Consider the following 17,722-nt stretch of genomic DNA (forward strand, 5'->3'; position numbering starts at 1 on the left):
TAATGATTGGATAATTCAAACTACTTATTCTATTGAAATTTTCTATAGTTCTAGATTCACTACGAGTGTGAAAGTAGTGGGAGTTGGCACCTTACTGTGCAATCATGAAGCCTGCTCGATGATGGTTACAGAGAGTGCGAAACAATGGTGGCTAGGTGACTCCCCCAGCTAAAGCAAAGGAAAGCAAGTCGATGAGGAGGAGGAGGAAAACCCATTCCATCTCCCTCTCCTCCACCATCAAACTTCCCTTTGTCCACACCATCCACATCCCCTGCCAAGAAGAAGACAAAGGAGGTGTTCACTACTCCTTCACACAAGGCCTCCACTACTTGAAAGATGGCAAATGTTGTCACTCCCAACTCAGAGGTACTACTGTGCAAGCATTCAATTGTTTTACTAAAATTATGTTGATTTTGATCTCTGATCCTTATGTATACTAGTGCATGCATGAATTTATGTATTATAATTTTGGTTGTCTGCACATAGTACATTGTTCTTTCCAAGGTCAATAATCTTATAAGCTTGCTTTGAAGAAAACTCAGGTAAGAGGCTACATGTATGTGCATTCATTCAAGCTCCATAATCTTATATGCATGCATTCAAGCTTGCTTTTAAAACCCGGGGTAAAGGGTTGCAAGCATGCATTTAAGCATACATGTGTGCGCATTCATGCATTTTTAGTTTAACTTTTATTGGCGAGGTGCCCATGTTTTCATGTCTTAGCTTTTAACATGTTATGTACAAGGCAAGATGCATTTGTTCACTCCTTATGTGACTTTTGAGAGGCAGATAGTTTTTTGCATGAACAAAGCCCAAGCACATGAAGTATATGACCTTCTTGACTCAAGAGTGGATGCACGATGCTTCGTTGAGGCAAATTTCACAACCAAAGACTGATTGAAATGCTTTAAGGAGGTTCCAAAGAGGGGCAATAAAGTAAAATGTAGAGATGTGAAGCCAGAGTTCTAGAACAAATTCAATACATTGTTCACATCTGTGTATCAAGAACCTCCATGCAATTGTGATATGGGGGTGACTAAAGAATTTGTGAGGGGCTTTCTATACAAACAACTGAAGAGATAGGTCAATTGGGCTTTGTTTTCAAAGATTATGATCACACATATGGATGCAGACAAATTGCAGGCAAAGAAGTAGATATGGGTAGTTATTCATTCCTTCTTTTCCCCACAGAGTTCTTAATAATTTACAAGGACTCCGGATCACTTGGAAGATGCACACAAAACTCCGTTCTCTAGAGTGGATGATGTGCAAATAAATATTTTATTTTGTCCACCATGTATTGTAATTTTTTGTATTAAAAACGCACATTTGTAAGGCCCCCATTATGAGGAGAAACCATAAAGCGTGAAGAAAAATCACTCGCCAAAAACCAAATTTTTTACGACCAGTCTCTATCAAAGCTTGAGACTGGCTTCCCTGGAATATTATGGCCGGACGACGATCAAAAATCGGTCAAAAAATGGCCGGTCATTTGGTCGATTGGCCGTGGCCGGTGGTCGGAAGTCAATGGCCGGTGGCTGGTGGCCAATTTTAAAGGCGGACTTGTTTTCTCACGGGCGGCCACACATGGGCGGATTGGAGGGTACGATTTGGACTTGTCTACACAAGGACGGCTACACACGGCTGCCTCTCGTGAGAGAGGGCAGTCCTTTTGGCCTATAAAAGGAGGCCATTTCTACACACATTTTGGAGTGTGAAGTTGATGAAACAAGGTGGGTGTGAGTGAGGTGGTGAGAGTGAAGCAAGGTGGAGCTCTATTAAGGGTATAATCCCTTTGTAACCTACTTCTTGTTTGAAGTACTAAAGCCATTGAGTGGCTACTTTCTCGTGCATGTAGCCCACATTGGGTAAAACATATATATCGTGTGTGATCTCTCTCTCTCTCTCTCTCTCTCTCTCTCTCTCTCTCTCTCTCTCTCTCTCTCTCTCTCTCTCTCTCTCTCTCTCTCTCTCTCTACTCCATAATCTCTCGTGTATGAAAATTTGTCTCTCTTCATTAAGTAAACTACTCATTCATCTACTTAGCTACGTCATATTTCCTAACAACTGGTATCAGAGCAAAGTTTTCTCATAATCAAAGAATCTCAAGGAAAGGATTCCTTGAATTGAGTGGGAGTAATGGCAGAGGAAGGGAAGCTCAAGATCAAGAAGTTCAACAGCAAACTATCAACATTGGAAGATGTAGATTGAAGAATATCTCTACCAGAAGGACCTCTATTTGCCACTAGAAGGTCTTGCAAAGAAGCCCGCAACGATGGCAGATGAAGCATGGATTTTCCTCGACCGAAAGGCATGTTAAGCTTGTTGTCAATGGTGGCCTTCAATGTTTTGGAGATGAGGACCGCGGAGGACTTGATGAAGTCACTTGATGGCCTGTACAAGAAACCATCGGCATCCAATAAGGTATTTCTCATGAAGCGCTTGTTCAATCTAAAGATGATAGAGAATGGTTTAGTTGCAGAACACCTAAATGACTTTAACACCAATATAAGTGAACTTCGATCAGTGAAAATCAATTTTGATGACGAAGTGTAAGCGCTCCTTATACTATCATCTCTACCAGATAGTTGGGACAGTCTTGTGATGGTTGTAAGTAACTCTATTTCTGGCACAAATACTCTTAAGTTTGATGATGTTGTGGGTGTTATCCTAAGCGAGGAAATGCGAAGGAGAAGCACAGGAGAATCATGAAGTGTTGCGCTGTCAGTGGAAACAAGAGGAAGGCCTAAGGAGAGATTCAAAAACCAAAAGGGTCATGATCGCTCAAGGCGGAGCAAGTCACGCACAAAGTCAGTTCTTGAATGTTGGAACTACAGCAAGAAGGGCCACGTCAAGAAGGATTTTTGGTCCAAGAAGAAGAAGGAGTCGGAGTCTCAAGACAACAAGACAACATTAGAGGCCAATGTGGCAGGTAAAGTGGAGCAAGATGCTCTAATTCTCTCATTAGACAATGTGTCTAATTCCTGAATAGTAGATTATGGGGCTTCATTCCATGCAACACACACAACCAACATTTCCAAGATTACACCAAAGGTAATTTTGGGTATGTATACTTGGGAGATGATGAAGCTTGTGAAATTTTCAGTAAAGGTACAGTTTGTGTCAAAACTGCTAACGGAATTGAATGGAAGCTTAAAGATGTTAGGCATGTTCCTTCTCTTCGCAAGACTTTAATCTCTGTAGGACAGTTGGACGATGAAGGTCACAACATTGCATTCGGAAACAAATGGTGGAAGATCTCAAAGGGATCTTTGGTGGTTTCCAAAGGAGAAAACACTGTACACTTTACTTGTGAATTGCCAGCTTGCAATCTTCAGCTTGTGCAACAACTACAGAAGTTGATAGTGCGGTGTGGCACTATCGGCTTGGCATATGAGTGCCAAAGGAATGCAAATCCTTCAAATAGAGAAGCTTCTACCAGGTTTGAAAGAAGCGGACTTAAAGTTTTGTGAAGATTGTGTTTATGGAAAACAAAAGAGGGTAAAATTTCAAAAATCAAGAAATGAAAGAAAAAATAAAAAACTTGAGTTGGCGCATTCTGATGTTTGGGGCCCTGTACTATGTAGCATTCATAGATGATGCGACTAGGGAAACATGGGTTTATGTAATAAAGAATAAATCTGATGTGTTTTCCATATTTTAAAGGTGGAAAGCCTTTATGGAGAATGAAAGAGGTACTAAGATTAAATGCCTCAGATTTGACAATGGAGGTGAATATTGCAGCCAAGCTTTTGAAAGCTTTTGTGCTAGCAATGGCATTTGGAAGCAAAAGACAACCCCAATGACACCTCAACAAAATGAGATTTTGCAAAGGATGAAAATGACAATCATGGAGCAAGCACGAAGCATGCGGCTACGTGCAGGCCTACCGCTTGAACTTTGGATAGAAGAAGTAGGTACGTCTGTGTACTTAATCAACCGGTCACCTTCAACGATGATGGAGCAAAAGATGTCGTGCGCACACTCACACACCTAGACAACTCAACACAACTCAAGGAATTTACTTGAATTCCTCACCTCACTCACTACCACTCAAAATCTCACTAAAAACTCTACCCACAAGCTCAATTCAAACTCCAAACGCCTCGACCTACAAGCCCTTGCCTGCCCGCAGACACTACAAGGTGAGTCGAGGTAATCAACACTTGAAATCACGCTTGATGGTGACCAAAATATACAAGAAAAACCATCAAAAACCAAAAACTCCACTCACAAAAGTCCACTTACAAACCATTGCAAAAGCTTCACCAAACTCCACTCTGTTGGACTCTTTGGAGTAGCGCCAACCCTAATGGCACCGATACAGGGTCACATAGTCTTGCAGAAATCCGCACCTTCTTCCCTCAATTCCTTGCATACACACATCCATGGAAACCTCAGAACTCCCATAGACTCTCCCAAGTGAAAAATTTAAGACAGAAAGATCTCATTGAATCCTCGACACACTCGAAAAACAGGACGCGAACGCAACGGGACTGCACTAGACCACCTGTAGGAACCCTGCTCCCTCCCACACACAGAGAGGTGAAAGTGTTGATATTGCTCTTCCAAATTCCTCCCTCAGCTGGAACACTCACGCCACCGTAAGTGATGTGGAAATTTGAAGCCATTTCACACCTTTTTGACCATTTTTTGACATTTTTTGGCCCAGTTTTGGCCAATTTTGACCCCTAGAGGGCATTTTTCGCAGGAAAAACCCCAAATGGCTCCAAAATTCACCAAATTTTGTACGATTGATCCTGAATACCCAAAGCACATTTCCACATCCCCACATTCCATTTTTTACCACTTCTAGGGCGATGCACGTATCACCACAGATCAGGCGCAGCAAATAGACAGTTACCGCATGTGTCAAACTTCTCGAGCGGGATGAGAGTACCCACACTTGTCACTTGCATTATTTACATTCTAGAAAGCTCAAACACATTATCTAGAGACAAAATAAGCCACCTAGAACCATATCCAAGGCCTCGATACCCTATACAGGCATGTACGTATGCTCGACTGCCGACACGCAAGGACACATATTTACAATGTGCACACGTTGCACCTTTTTTCGAACTTGAAACCACTTTGCAAATCTCCCTAATGCATGTATTTACATCTTTTTGAACATATGACCATGCATATACACACTACTTTGTACATACCAAAACTGGTTTATCATCATTGCCCAACCCCAAGTAGAGTATTTATGCTCAACACTTGCATCAAACAGTAAAACAAAAACTGCAAAAGTGACCCCAAAATTCTTCCAAGATCATAGGGAAACTTGTCAAGCTTCATAGCACCCCCTATGTGCCCAAGACTTCCACTCACACCAAATAAGAAAGCTTTTATCTTCTTGCATGAATGCCATCCTCCACCTGGATCCAAGGAATAATCTGAATCTTCTCCAAGGTTGGCACATGCCATGTTGTACCATACTTTGTTCCAATCAGCAGAACCCACAAATACCTCAAAATGCAACTCATAACTAGAGCCCATTTGATTGACAACCATAAATCCCACATTATCTTCTTGATGCATCAGTTGCTCTTCATTTCTTATGGCTAAGAGATCATCACTCCAAGCATTAACAAATCCACTCCGAAATTGAAAACTCTCTCCAAAAATGCTATCACTAGCAGATTCTTCTTCTTCCACATAAGACATTTTCCACTTGAAAAGTTGGAAACATGCATACAAAGCCACATAGCACCTTATAATCAAGTCTTCATCATGCCAACTAGCCCCAAGACTCGCTAACTGCCAATTAGGATCTTCAAAGATAAAGGGATATGTCCTAAACATACATTGAAGTTTGTGAAATGCATCCATCAAATCATCATGCAAGCAAAAGGTCACTTTAACCTCCTTGTCTACCCCATCCTCAAGAAGTTTATACTTTACAACCGTAGGTCGCATATTCTCATGGACATCCCTTGGAGATGGCACTAGCATCAAATCCTTGCACACATAGAACTCATCCATATAACCTTCATGACCCAATGTCTTTGGATCACAACCACAATAGGGTTGCCCAACCCCTAGCTCTGGTAAAGCACATGGACCCAAGGTCACATCAACCATCATAGCATCATTATCTTCTACGTCATCGCTTGATGTGGAAACTCCCTGACCATAGCCCATCATCTCATCATCAATGCAAGCATGCATGCCATGTTGCTGCAAAGCTGCTTCCCAAAAGATACGTTTCTCTTTGTGCAAGGCTACCATATCCTTCAATGGATCTAGTGACTCTATGTCATCATCACATACATCATCGCAACAACTCTCACAAACATCGGATATGTCACCATCATAGGTTGCCTCATCCTTATCAATGTTAGTTTCATCATCTTCACTTTCCGTGCTAGTGCTCAAACTTTCACATTTGTCTACTACGTCCTTGCCATTTTGCACCATGGGCATGTGTATGGTCTCTAAAATTGCTTCATATACTTCATTTGCATTGACTTTGTGCATATGGGTATCCACACCTGTATCCAAGATATTATCCTTGCTAGCATGACCACCTGCAATCATGACTTTATGCACATAATCATCCACACTATCAATTCTGAGTATAGACAAAGGTCACTTCATGCCTCTAGAAACACACAACTTTCTCTCCTTTATTAGCACTAACTTCAATGCTTCATGCATGGAACTGGGCTCTTTCTCTTGAAATTTCATCTTAAGGACCGGCCGCAATAGACTCGTGAATACCTGTATTCTTTGGCTATTTGTAAATGCAGAATAGAATTCCTCTTTAGACATGGCTTCCACCTGCAAAAGAGCATCTTTACACACTCTCCAAGCATCATCAAATCTTGACCAAAAATCTGCAACAGACTCGTACTCTTGCATAAACAAACTAGTGACTTGTTTCCATGCATCTTGGTGAGGGATCACCTTCTTAAACCGCTTCAAAAAGCATCTCTTAAGAATGTCCCAATTTTCCTTCTCATCTTGTGATAAGCCCTCGTACCATTCTCTTGCATTACCTCTGACCACTAGATTGATACCTGCAAGCTTTTGCGCCTCACTTGGAGCTCCACAATGTAAACATGTCAAATCAAACTCATATGATGCAAGCCAATCGTCTGCATCCTCAAAACCTGTGAAAATTGATGGTTGGAATGGAACCACCATCATGAAACTCCCCTCAACATCTAAAATCTGTGTACATCACTGCTCAAAATCCAAATTCTGGGTGCACAACCGGCAATTATCACCCCCCAGCGAGATCGCCAAAGGATGATGGAGCAAAAGATGTCGTGCGCACACTCACACACCCAACAACTCAACACAACACAAGGAATTACTTGAATTCCTCACCTCACTCACTACCACTCAAAAGCTCCCAAAAAACTCTACCCACAAGATCAATTCAAACTCCAAACGCCTCGACCTACAAGCCCTTGCCTGCCCGCAGACACTACAAGGTGAGTCGAGGTGATCAACACTTGGAATCACGCTTGATGGTGACCAAAATATACAAGAAAAACCATCAAAAACCAAAAAATCCACCCACAAAAGTCCACTTTCAAAACATTGCAAAAGCTTCATCAAACTCCACTCTGTTGAACTCTTTGGAGTAGCGCCAACCCTAATGGCACCGATACAGGGTCACATAGTCTTGCAGAAATCCGCACCTTCTTCCCTCAATTCCTTGCATACACACATCCATGGAAACCTCAGAACTCCCATAGACTCTCCCAAGTGAAAAATTTAAGACAGAAAGATCTCATTGAATCCTCCACACACTTGAAAAACAGGACGCGAACGCAACGGGACTGCACTAGACCACCTGTAGGAACCCTGCTCCCTCCCACACACAGAGAGGTGAAAGTGTTGATATTGCTCTTCCAAATTCCTCCCTCAGCTAAAACACTCACGCCACCGTAAGTGATGTGGAAATTTGAAGCCATTTCACACCTTTTTGACCATTTTTTGGCCCAGTTTTGGCCAATTTTGACCCCTAGAGGGCATTTTTCGCAGGAAAAACCCCAAATGGCTCCAAAATTCACCAAATTTTGTACGCTTGATCCTGAATACCCAAAGCACATTTCCACATCCCCACATTCCATTTTTGACCACTTCTAGGGCGATGCACGTATCACCACAGATCAGGCGCCGCAAATAGACAGTTACCGCATGTGTCAAACTTCTCGAGCGGGATGAGAGTACCCACACTTGTCACTTGCATTATTTACATTCTAGAAATCTCAAACACATTATCTAGAGACAAAATAAGCCACCTAGAACCATATCCAAGGCCCCGATACCCTATACGGCATGTACGTATGCTCGATTGCCGACACGCAAGCACGTATATTTACAATGTGCACACGTTGCACCTTTTTTCGAACTTGAAGCCACTTTTCAAAGCTCCCAAATGCATGTATTTACATATTTTTGAACATATGACCATGCATATACGGACTACTTTGTACATACCAAAAGTGGTTTATCAACGGCATTGGATGGGGGAGTTCTAGAGGAGGCGTGGATAGGTAAACCGGTGAACTATTCATTTCTCAAAGTGTTTGGGTGTGAGGCTTTCATGCACATAGATAGAAGCCTAAGTTCAAAGCTAGATGCAAAGTCCAAAAAGTATTTCTTCATTGGCTATAGAGAAGGTGACTTTGGGTATCGCCTATGGAATCCTGAAGATGGTAAAATATTTAGGAGTAGGGATGTAATTTTTAACGAACAAAACATATACAAATATTTCTTGGAAAGAAAACAAACAAAAGAAACAGGTGATGAGTACATGGATCTTGAGGATGGTGAAGACTCAAGGAGTGCAAACGGTGACAATGTACAACAACGTCAACCAAATGAGGAGCCTCAACCTATTCCTTGCAGATTTACAAGAGCAATTAGACCTCCAAAAAGGTTTATTCCTTCCTTTAACCATCTCTTGATCTCAGATTCTGGAGATCCAAAATCATACGAGGAAGCTATGTAACACTAATCCAAAGAAGAATGGATAAAGAACATACAAGTGGAGATGGACTCATTACATCGCAACCAGACATGGGAGTTGGTTGAGTTTACTAAAGCTAAGCGGGCACTTCAAAACAAATGGGTGTACAAGTTGAAGGAAGAAGAAGGTGGGAAGAAAAGGTAAAATTCTAAGCTTGTGGTAAAAGTGTTTTCTCAAAATAAAGGTATTGAAGTTGAAATATTTTCTCATGCTGTAAAAATGAACTCAACTAAAGTTGTCTTAAGCCTTGTGGCTGCTCATGATTTAAATGTTGAGCAAATGGACATAAATAATTTGTAGATTAAAGAAGAGCTTGTATGGTTTAAAACAAGTATCAAGACCGTGGTACTTGAAGTTTGATCGATGGATGTTGGATCATGGGTTCACAAGATGCAACTCAGATCACTACGTCTACACAAAGAATTTGGGAGATGGGAAGTTCATCAGCCTAATGCTGTATGTTGATGATATGCTGATTGCAAGTGCTAACATGTAGGACATCAAAGACCTAAAAGAGGAGTTGTCTAAATCTTTTTCAATGAAGGATTTAGGTGCTACAAAGATGATACTTGGTATGAAGATATCAAGGGATAGGACAGAAGAAGAAAATAAAGCTATCTCAAGAGGATTACATCAAGAAGGTACTAGAAAGATTTTCACTAACCAAGAATATGTGTCCAAAGACACAAGAGGAGATAGCCTATACGTCTAGCGTTCCATATCCTACAGCAATAGGTTCTCTTATGTATGCTATGGTCTGGACAAGGCCAGACATTGCACATGCAGTGGGAGTTGTAAGTAGGTTCATGGACAACCCAGGTAAAGAGCACTGGCAAGATGTGAAGTGGATACTTAGGTATCCGAAAGGGACAACAACAAATGCTTTGTATTTTGGAGGAACTGGTTTCTTTTTGGAAGGGTATGCTAATACAGATATGGCAGGTGACAAAGATACTCGAAGGAGCACTACTGGCTATGTCTTCACAATTGGAGGCACAACAATAAGTTGGGCTTCAAAGCTGCAGAAAGTGGTCTCACTTTCTACCACGGAAGTAGAGTATGTAGCAATGATAGAGTCAAGCAAAGAAATTCTGTGGCTTTACAGATTCTTAGAAGAGCTTGGATTGAAACAAGACAATTGTGTCTTGTACAGTGATAGCCGAAGCGCTATCCATCATGCAAAGAACTCAGCCTTTCATTCAAGGACAAAGCACATTGAGGTGAGATATCACTTCATATGCACTCTTTTGGAAGAGGTACAACTAAAGCTAAGAAAGGTGCATACAAGTGAAAATCCTACAGACATGTTTACAAAGGTGGTAAACAAGGAGAAGTTGAGCTTTTTCTCATCTTCGATTGGCATTCAAGGATAAGAAGCCAGGATGGAAAGCAGTCATAGCTTTGGTTTGGAGATTAGTCTCCAAGTTGGAGATTGTTAAGTATGGAGGCTGATTTACCCCTTGTAATTTTTTGTATTAAAAGCACACATTTGTAAGGGCCCCATTATGAGGAGAAGCCATAGTGCGTAAAGAGAAGTCACTCGCCGAAAACCAAAATTTTCACGACCAGTCTCGAGCAAAGCTCAAGATTGGCTTCGCCGGAATATTATGGCCAGACGGCGGTTAAAAGTGGTTGGAAAACGGCCAATCATTTGGCCGGTTGGCCAACGGCCGATAGTCAATGGTGGCCAGTGATTGGAAGTCAATGGTCGATAGTTCGTGGCTGAATTCAATGGCCGATGGCCGATTTCAAGGGTAGACTTGTCTTCTCAAGGATGGCCACACATGGGAGGATTGGAGGGTCCGATTTGGACTTGTCCACACAAGGGCGGCTACACACGGATGCCTCTCATGAGAGAGGGTAGTCCTTTTGGCCCATAAAAGAAGGCCATTTCTATACACATTTTGGAGTGTGAAGTCGATGCAACAAGGTGGGTGTGAGGTGGTGAGAGTGAAGCAAGGTGGGAGCTTTATTAAGGGTATAATCCCTTTGTAACCTACTTCTTGTTTGAAGTACTAAAGACATTGAGTGGCTGCTTTCCCATGAATGTAGCCCACATTGGGTGAACCACATATATCGCGTGTGATCTCTCTCTCTCTCTCTCTCTCTCTCTCTCTCTCTCTCTCTCTCTCTCTCTCTCTCTCTACTTTATAATCTATCGTGTCTGAAAATTTGTCTCTCTCCATTAAGTAAACTACTCATTCATCTACTTAGCTATATCATATTTCCTAACACTGGGAGTAATGGTGATATAGGTTGTACAGGTGGTGATGCCTCTAGGGGTGATGCAGTTGGTGATGAATCTGGGAGTGTTGCAAATAGTGATGCAGGTGGTGATGCCTCTGGGGGGGGGTGATGCATATAGAACTGTTGTTGGGGGTGATGCAGGTTGGGCTATGGCTATTCTCCTAGAGAATACAAGAGAGAAGGACATTGGAAATTATACCCTGCATGGCGAAGGTCAAAAAAGCTCAAGAAGTTGAAAGAGGGAGAAAAGAGTATCTCTTTTCTCACCTATGAAGGCACCTTTGCTACCACCAACAAAGTATTGGCCTTCATCCAGCAATTTGATGCGGCCTTTGGAGACGAGGGCTTCACGGATTCCTCCAAGCTTTTCCATGTAGCTATGCACTTCCAAAAATTGGCTCGTCAATGGTGGGCTAGCCTTCGTGGTAATGGAAAAGCCTCAAAGACATGGAAAACTCTACGAGTTTCCATCATGAAGCAATTCCTTGCAAGCGACGCAAAGGACAAAGTGCTCAACAAATGGTGCAGTTTGAAGCTTCTCTCTCATGAGTCTATCCACAAATACGTAGAAAATTTTTGGGACTTACATCTCAAGGCTAATCTCTTCCAAAAGATAGACTTTGCTGAGCAAAAGCAATAGTTTTGTGCGGAATTACCTGAAGAGATGGCCGATTATGTCAACTCCCAACGGCCTGGTTCTATTACCGAAATAATCCACCACACCATGGTTGCTTCTCATATCAATGTCCAACAAAGGACTAGATGGAATGTCAAACCCATGGAAAATAAAGAGAAAAATGATGCAAAGGGGAAAACCATTGCTCAAAATTCTTCCCAATGCAATTCCAACAACAACAACAACAATCGGTCCAAGGAGAAGGGAGTTTACAAAGGTAAAAAAAAACTCTCTCATGAAGATATTGAAGCTTTTGGAAAGGACCATAAATGTTTTAAGTGTGGCTATCGTTCTTGCCCCAAGAGAAATGCTCGCAATGAGACTCCTAGAGCTTCCACCATCGAAGCTCCAAAAGAGGATGCTCATTTCAAAGGTACACCTCTCTCCTATGCTTGGGGAAAGGTAAGGGATCATGACCCTGGCTCTACTCACAATTTTATATCAACGGAGTTGGCCACCAAGTTAGGCATTCAAGCTTTTGAGATGGGAGATGTTGTAACGGCCGACATTGTTTCCAACGGACAGCAAGCCCCTGTTACTCCCTTGAGTGAAAAGTTGAGGCTTCATGTCCAAAGCTATGTCGACAAAGAAGACTTTTTCATCTCTCCTCTCCAACATGAGGATGCTATCCTAGGGGCACCATGGTTCAACCGCATGGATACCAACATGAAGTTCCCTGAAAGGAGAATCTTCTTCACCTATAGGTGAAAGAGCATGTATATAGATGCTAGTGAGTTTGGTCATACTATACCACTTGTAAATACACCTGCTTTTGATAAATCAATGAAGAGACCAGTTTTGGTGTACATGATTTTTGTCAAAGAATCCCTAAAAGTTCCTAATGTTTCATCAAATGTAAATGGTAGGAATCAAGAAGAGTTAGACTTGTGTAATTTTCTAAAAGTATTCCAAGATGTGTTTATCGATGATATCCCTATGGACTTACCTCCAAAACGAGGGGATGATGACCATCGAATTGAGCTCCTACCAGGAAGCTCACCACCTAAAAAGCCTCCTTATTTTTTCTCAAGCTCAACAAGAGGAGATCATGAGGCAAGTACAAGAATTGGTTGACAAAGGGATGGTGAGGCCTAGCTCCTCTCCCTTTTGTTCTCCAGTACTTTTAGTGCCAAAGAAATATGCTACATACCATATGTGTGTGGACTATCGAGGACTAAACCATATCACTATCAAAAACAAGTTTCCCGTGCCTAGAGTAGAAGATCTATTTCATAAGCTACAAGGCTCTACCTACTTCAGTAGGATTGACCTTAAAAGTGGCTATCATCAAATAAGGATAGTGGATGAACATATCCTAAAAATCGTGTCTCGTACAATGTTTGGTCTTTATGAATATCTAGTCATGCCTTTTGGCTTGACTAATGCACCAGCCACGTTCAATCTTCTAATGGAGAAAATCTTTAGACCCTACCACAAATTCACTGGAGTGTTCTTTGATGATATCATCATCTACTCAAAGTCTTTGGAGGAACATAAGCAACATCTCCAATTGATTGTTCAAGCAGTGAGGGAGAACAAGCTTTTTCTCAACCAAAAGAAAAGCAAAGTTTTCCTTCAAGAGATTTAATACTTAGGTCATATCATCTCTCAAGATGGTATCCGTATGGATCCATCAAAGTTAGAGGTAATAAAAGCATGGCCTAATCCAAGGAATCTACATGAGCTAAGAAGCTTTATTGGTATGTGTGCATACTATAGACGCTTCATAGCAAAATTTTCTCAAATAGCAGGATCATTACATGAATTAACTAGGAAGAATGTTAAGTACTTATGGACTGCTAAGGAGAAAAATGCTTTTGACAAGCTCAAAGAGAATCTTACCTCCTAGCCAGTCCTCATGCTTTCGGATCTCTCAAATCCATTTGAGGTCCAATGTGATGCTTGTGGTGATTGCCTTGGAGTAGTCTTGCTTTAAGAAGGGCATGCCATAGCATATGAGAGCCGAAGGCTCAACACAGATGAACGGGTCTTAGGAATTTATGACAAAGAGCTTTTAGTTGTTCTACATGCCCTAAACACATGGAAGCACTATTTATTGAGGACTCCATTTATTCTACAAGCCGACCACCAAAGTCTCAAGTACTTCATGACTCAAACCAAGCTTTCCCCGACAGACAAATAAGGTGGGAAAATTTTCTTTTGCAGTTTAGTTTTCATATTGCTCTCATTGCTGGTAATCACAATCAAGTAGCCGATGCACTTTTAGGATGACCAAAAGTTAATGCGGTGTATATAGCTACTCACAATGATCTATCTTCTATGATGAGTATGCTACTGACCCTGACTATAGAGACATAATGTCAGACCTTGCTTTGGGAAATAAAGAGGAACCATTTACCTTACAGGATGGTTTTCTCCACCGAACTAGGCTATGTGTTACCCACTCCCTTCGTGAGAAATTCATGTATGAATCCCATGCTCCTCCCTATGCGGGGCGTAGAGGCATTCAACCTACTCTGCGAGCAGTAGAGATGTATTTCTATTGGCCTACCATGAAAGTGGACATACAAGAGTATGTTTCAAAATGTGTGGTATGCCAAAAGACCAAGTATGATAGAGGGAAGCAGCCTGGATTACTCCAGCCATTGCCTATCCCAATTTCACCATGGGAGAGTATATCCATGGATTTCATCTTTGGATTACCCAAGTCTATCCATGCGAATATGAGAATATGGACAATAATCAACAGGTTTAGCAAGCAAGCACACTTTGTTCCTGACAAAAAGACTATTAAGGCACACCAAATAACAAATCTCTTTATATCACATATTTTCAAACACCATGGATTACCAACATCCATCGTGTCATATAGAGATCCTAGAATGACCATTAATTTTTGGAAAGGTCTCTTTGAAAATCTAGGAACAAGATTGAATTTCTCTTCGGCCTATCACCCACAAACGGATGGTCAAAGTGAGATTGCCAATCTTACAATACTTGATCTACTAAAGACTTATGTAACAGAAGTAGATCAACTCTCACAATGGAAAAAGTACTTACCTCTTGTAGAGTATACATACAATAATACTATACATACTTCTATAAGAAAAGCGCCTTTTGAAATAATTGAGGGAAGACCTAAAAGTCCCTTGCTACTTAAAGTACATGGGAAGGTCTTCGCTACCGATGAGTATAACCGTGACCTACAAGAATATTTTCAATAGATAAGGATCTATATCCATCTCTCAACAAAGTCGAAAAGTAGTTGCTAACAAGCACAAAAGGGCCTTAACATTCAAAGAAATTGATTGGGTATTACTTAAGTTTCCAAAGGCTCAATTGAGGAAAACGATGGGCAAAAATCCTACAGGCCATCAAAAATATTATGCTAAACTAGAAAAAAGATACTATGGTAGGATTTTAAAATTTAAAGCCAATCAATGAGATGGCTTATCAACTTAAATTGCCCAACCATTGGCTCATACACATTGCTTTTCATATGAGCCTACTTAAGCCCTACAAAGGAGAGCCACCAAGTGAACCAATTATTGAAGACCCTCCCAAAATTGAAGACGAAGAAGAGGTGCTACAACCCAAAGCTATCCTTCGGCATGAAGACAAAGTACTACGACATAATAACATTACCTGACAGTATCTTATTAAGTTCACAAAATTATCCTTTCAAAGATGCTAGATGGATGCAAGGAATACAACTTAAGGATAGTATGAACCTTGTCAACGCTTACAATGCTACATTAGAGTAAGAAAATGTACAAATTTCTTTCAAATGATCAATGTTTTTGTATTATAAGACTAATCCTCTTTTTATTGTGCACAAATTTAATAGAATGAATGCTTAGAATCATGTTTTTTAAGACGACGTCTCTCAAACACCAAGTAGAATTTGTCACTCTACTTGGGAAAATGAAATTGACTAAAGAGTAGACATGCTTACGACAGCTATGTCTCCCAAGCACCAAATGGATTAGTCATCCATCTTGAAAAGATGTCGTAGGGTAAAAAGGGATCCTCTACCCACTAAGCAAGATTGACTAATGACTAAGGCTTTATCTCTTCTACCTCATAGTCGAGGACGACAATGATTTCAAGAGAGAGGTAATGTCATAAAATCTAATATCCAACCAACCCAAATGATTTTCTCATATTAAGATCATTTAATGTGGGAGAATAAATGGGAACAAGGATAAGAATATAGACATATGCTTTCTGATCTATCTCAACATGGGGCCAATGGTAAAGGAGTCCAAATGAGAGACGGTCTGTCAAAGAGCAAGGCTAGATAATGGAGCTTAAATACCTTAGGGTTAGCTTTATTAAATACCTCCAAAGGTTAGTGTTAAAAAGTCCTTTGACCTTAGGTAAGCTAGGGTTGAGCTTGAGGTGGGAACCCGGTCCAAGATTGAGGTGCTTGTCGTGCTTGATGATTGAGATGCTTGAGGTGCTTTTCATGGTTGAGATGCTAGGGTAGTACTTGAGGTGGGAACCCGGCCCAAGATTGAGGGGCTTAAGGGCCAAGATTGTGGTGGGAACCGGGTCCATGGTTGAGGGGCTTGAGGTGGCAAAAAATCAACAAATATCCCTACAAGGAGGGTGCGAGCCCTACAAGCTTAGAGCATGAGAGAGAACACACACACCCTCACTCAATGCAAACCTAAACGAAGGAGGCAACAAGGACACATGTCAACCTGCTCCTCATGTTTCCCTCATGGTGCCTAAAGCCTATTGGTTGGCCTCCCAAGAGGTCCAATGATAAATTAGTTAATATAATTAATTGTTTTAGCATTTATCAAGTCCTCTCTCTCAAAAAGGAAAGGGGGACACTTGTCCCAAGGCTACCCTTGTTGCTTGAATTGCCCCTGCATGTTGGCTAGGCCTGGAAAGGTCCAATGATCTTCAATCATGAGCTACAAGGGGGAGTTTGACCAAAGCAAGCTAAGGGGTTGCTTGAGGGGTATACTCTCCCACACACACACACACTCTCATTGTGTGAAGAAAATGCCTATTGGAGGGGAGACCGGCTCCACATAAATCCAGTCCTCAACCGTTGTCATGTTCTCTAAACTCTCTCTCTTGCAAAAGTATTGTTCATGCCAAGTTAACTAAATGTTGTGTTTATGTTGCTACCATCAATTAAGTTCACCCTCTATGCTCACAAAGTAATTTCACAAAAGTACTTTCTCTAATTTTTGCTACTCTAGAAGTTAATAGGCCGTTTTCATTACCAAGATCGATATAGTTTTAGGTTTTAGTGTTAGGATTTAATTTGATCATTTAATACGTTTGGCTGTCTTATTATGTTTAGGCTAGAATATTAGGGTTAGCGACTTTTGGTTTGGCCACTATCTAATAGTGGCGGTCCGTGTTAGATCACTTAAGGTAAAGTGGCTTTTGGTTTGGCTGCTAGTAATTGATGATGTGTATTATATCGCTTAGAATAAAGCCGTATTTTCTTTACCCGCTCAGAGCTGGCCGTGTAAAGGCGCTTAGGACTGGCCATATAAAGATACTCTAAACTAATTTAAGAAATCTGTAGTTTGGTTATTTTAGAATGCAGTGATTGGTCTCTTAGGGCTGGCTGCTTAGGGCTAATTTCTCACCAAGGTCAGTGGCCTTTGATTTGGCTACTCCAAATCAACTTAGTGTCGTATTAGTTTAGCCATTTCAATAATCTACTTAGGGGTAGCCACTTAGGGTAAGCGGTTGGGCTGTTTCAATTTTCTTAGGGTTAGCGACATTTGCTTTGCCCGCTTGGAGTTAGCCTTGTAAAGGTGCTTAGCGCTGGCCCTGAGGGGGTTCACCTCTTAGACATGTAAGTTACC

Source organism: Adiantum capillus-veneris, chromosome 11, assembly GCF_014529385.1.
Source record: "Adiantum capillus-veneris isolate H3 chromosome 11, ASM1452938v2, whole genome shotgun sequence".
Lineage (NCBI taxonomy): Eukaryota > Viridiplantae > Streptophyta > Polypodiopsida > Polypodiales > Pteridaceae > Adiantum > Adiantum capillus-veneris.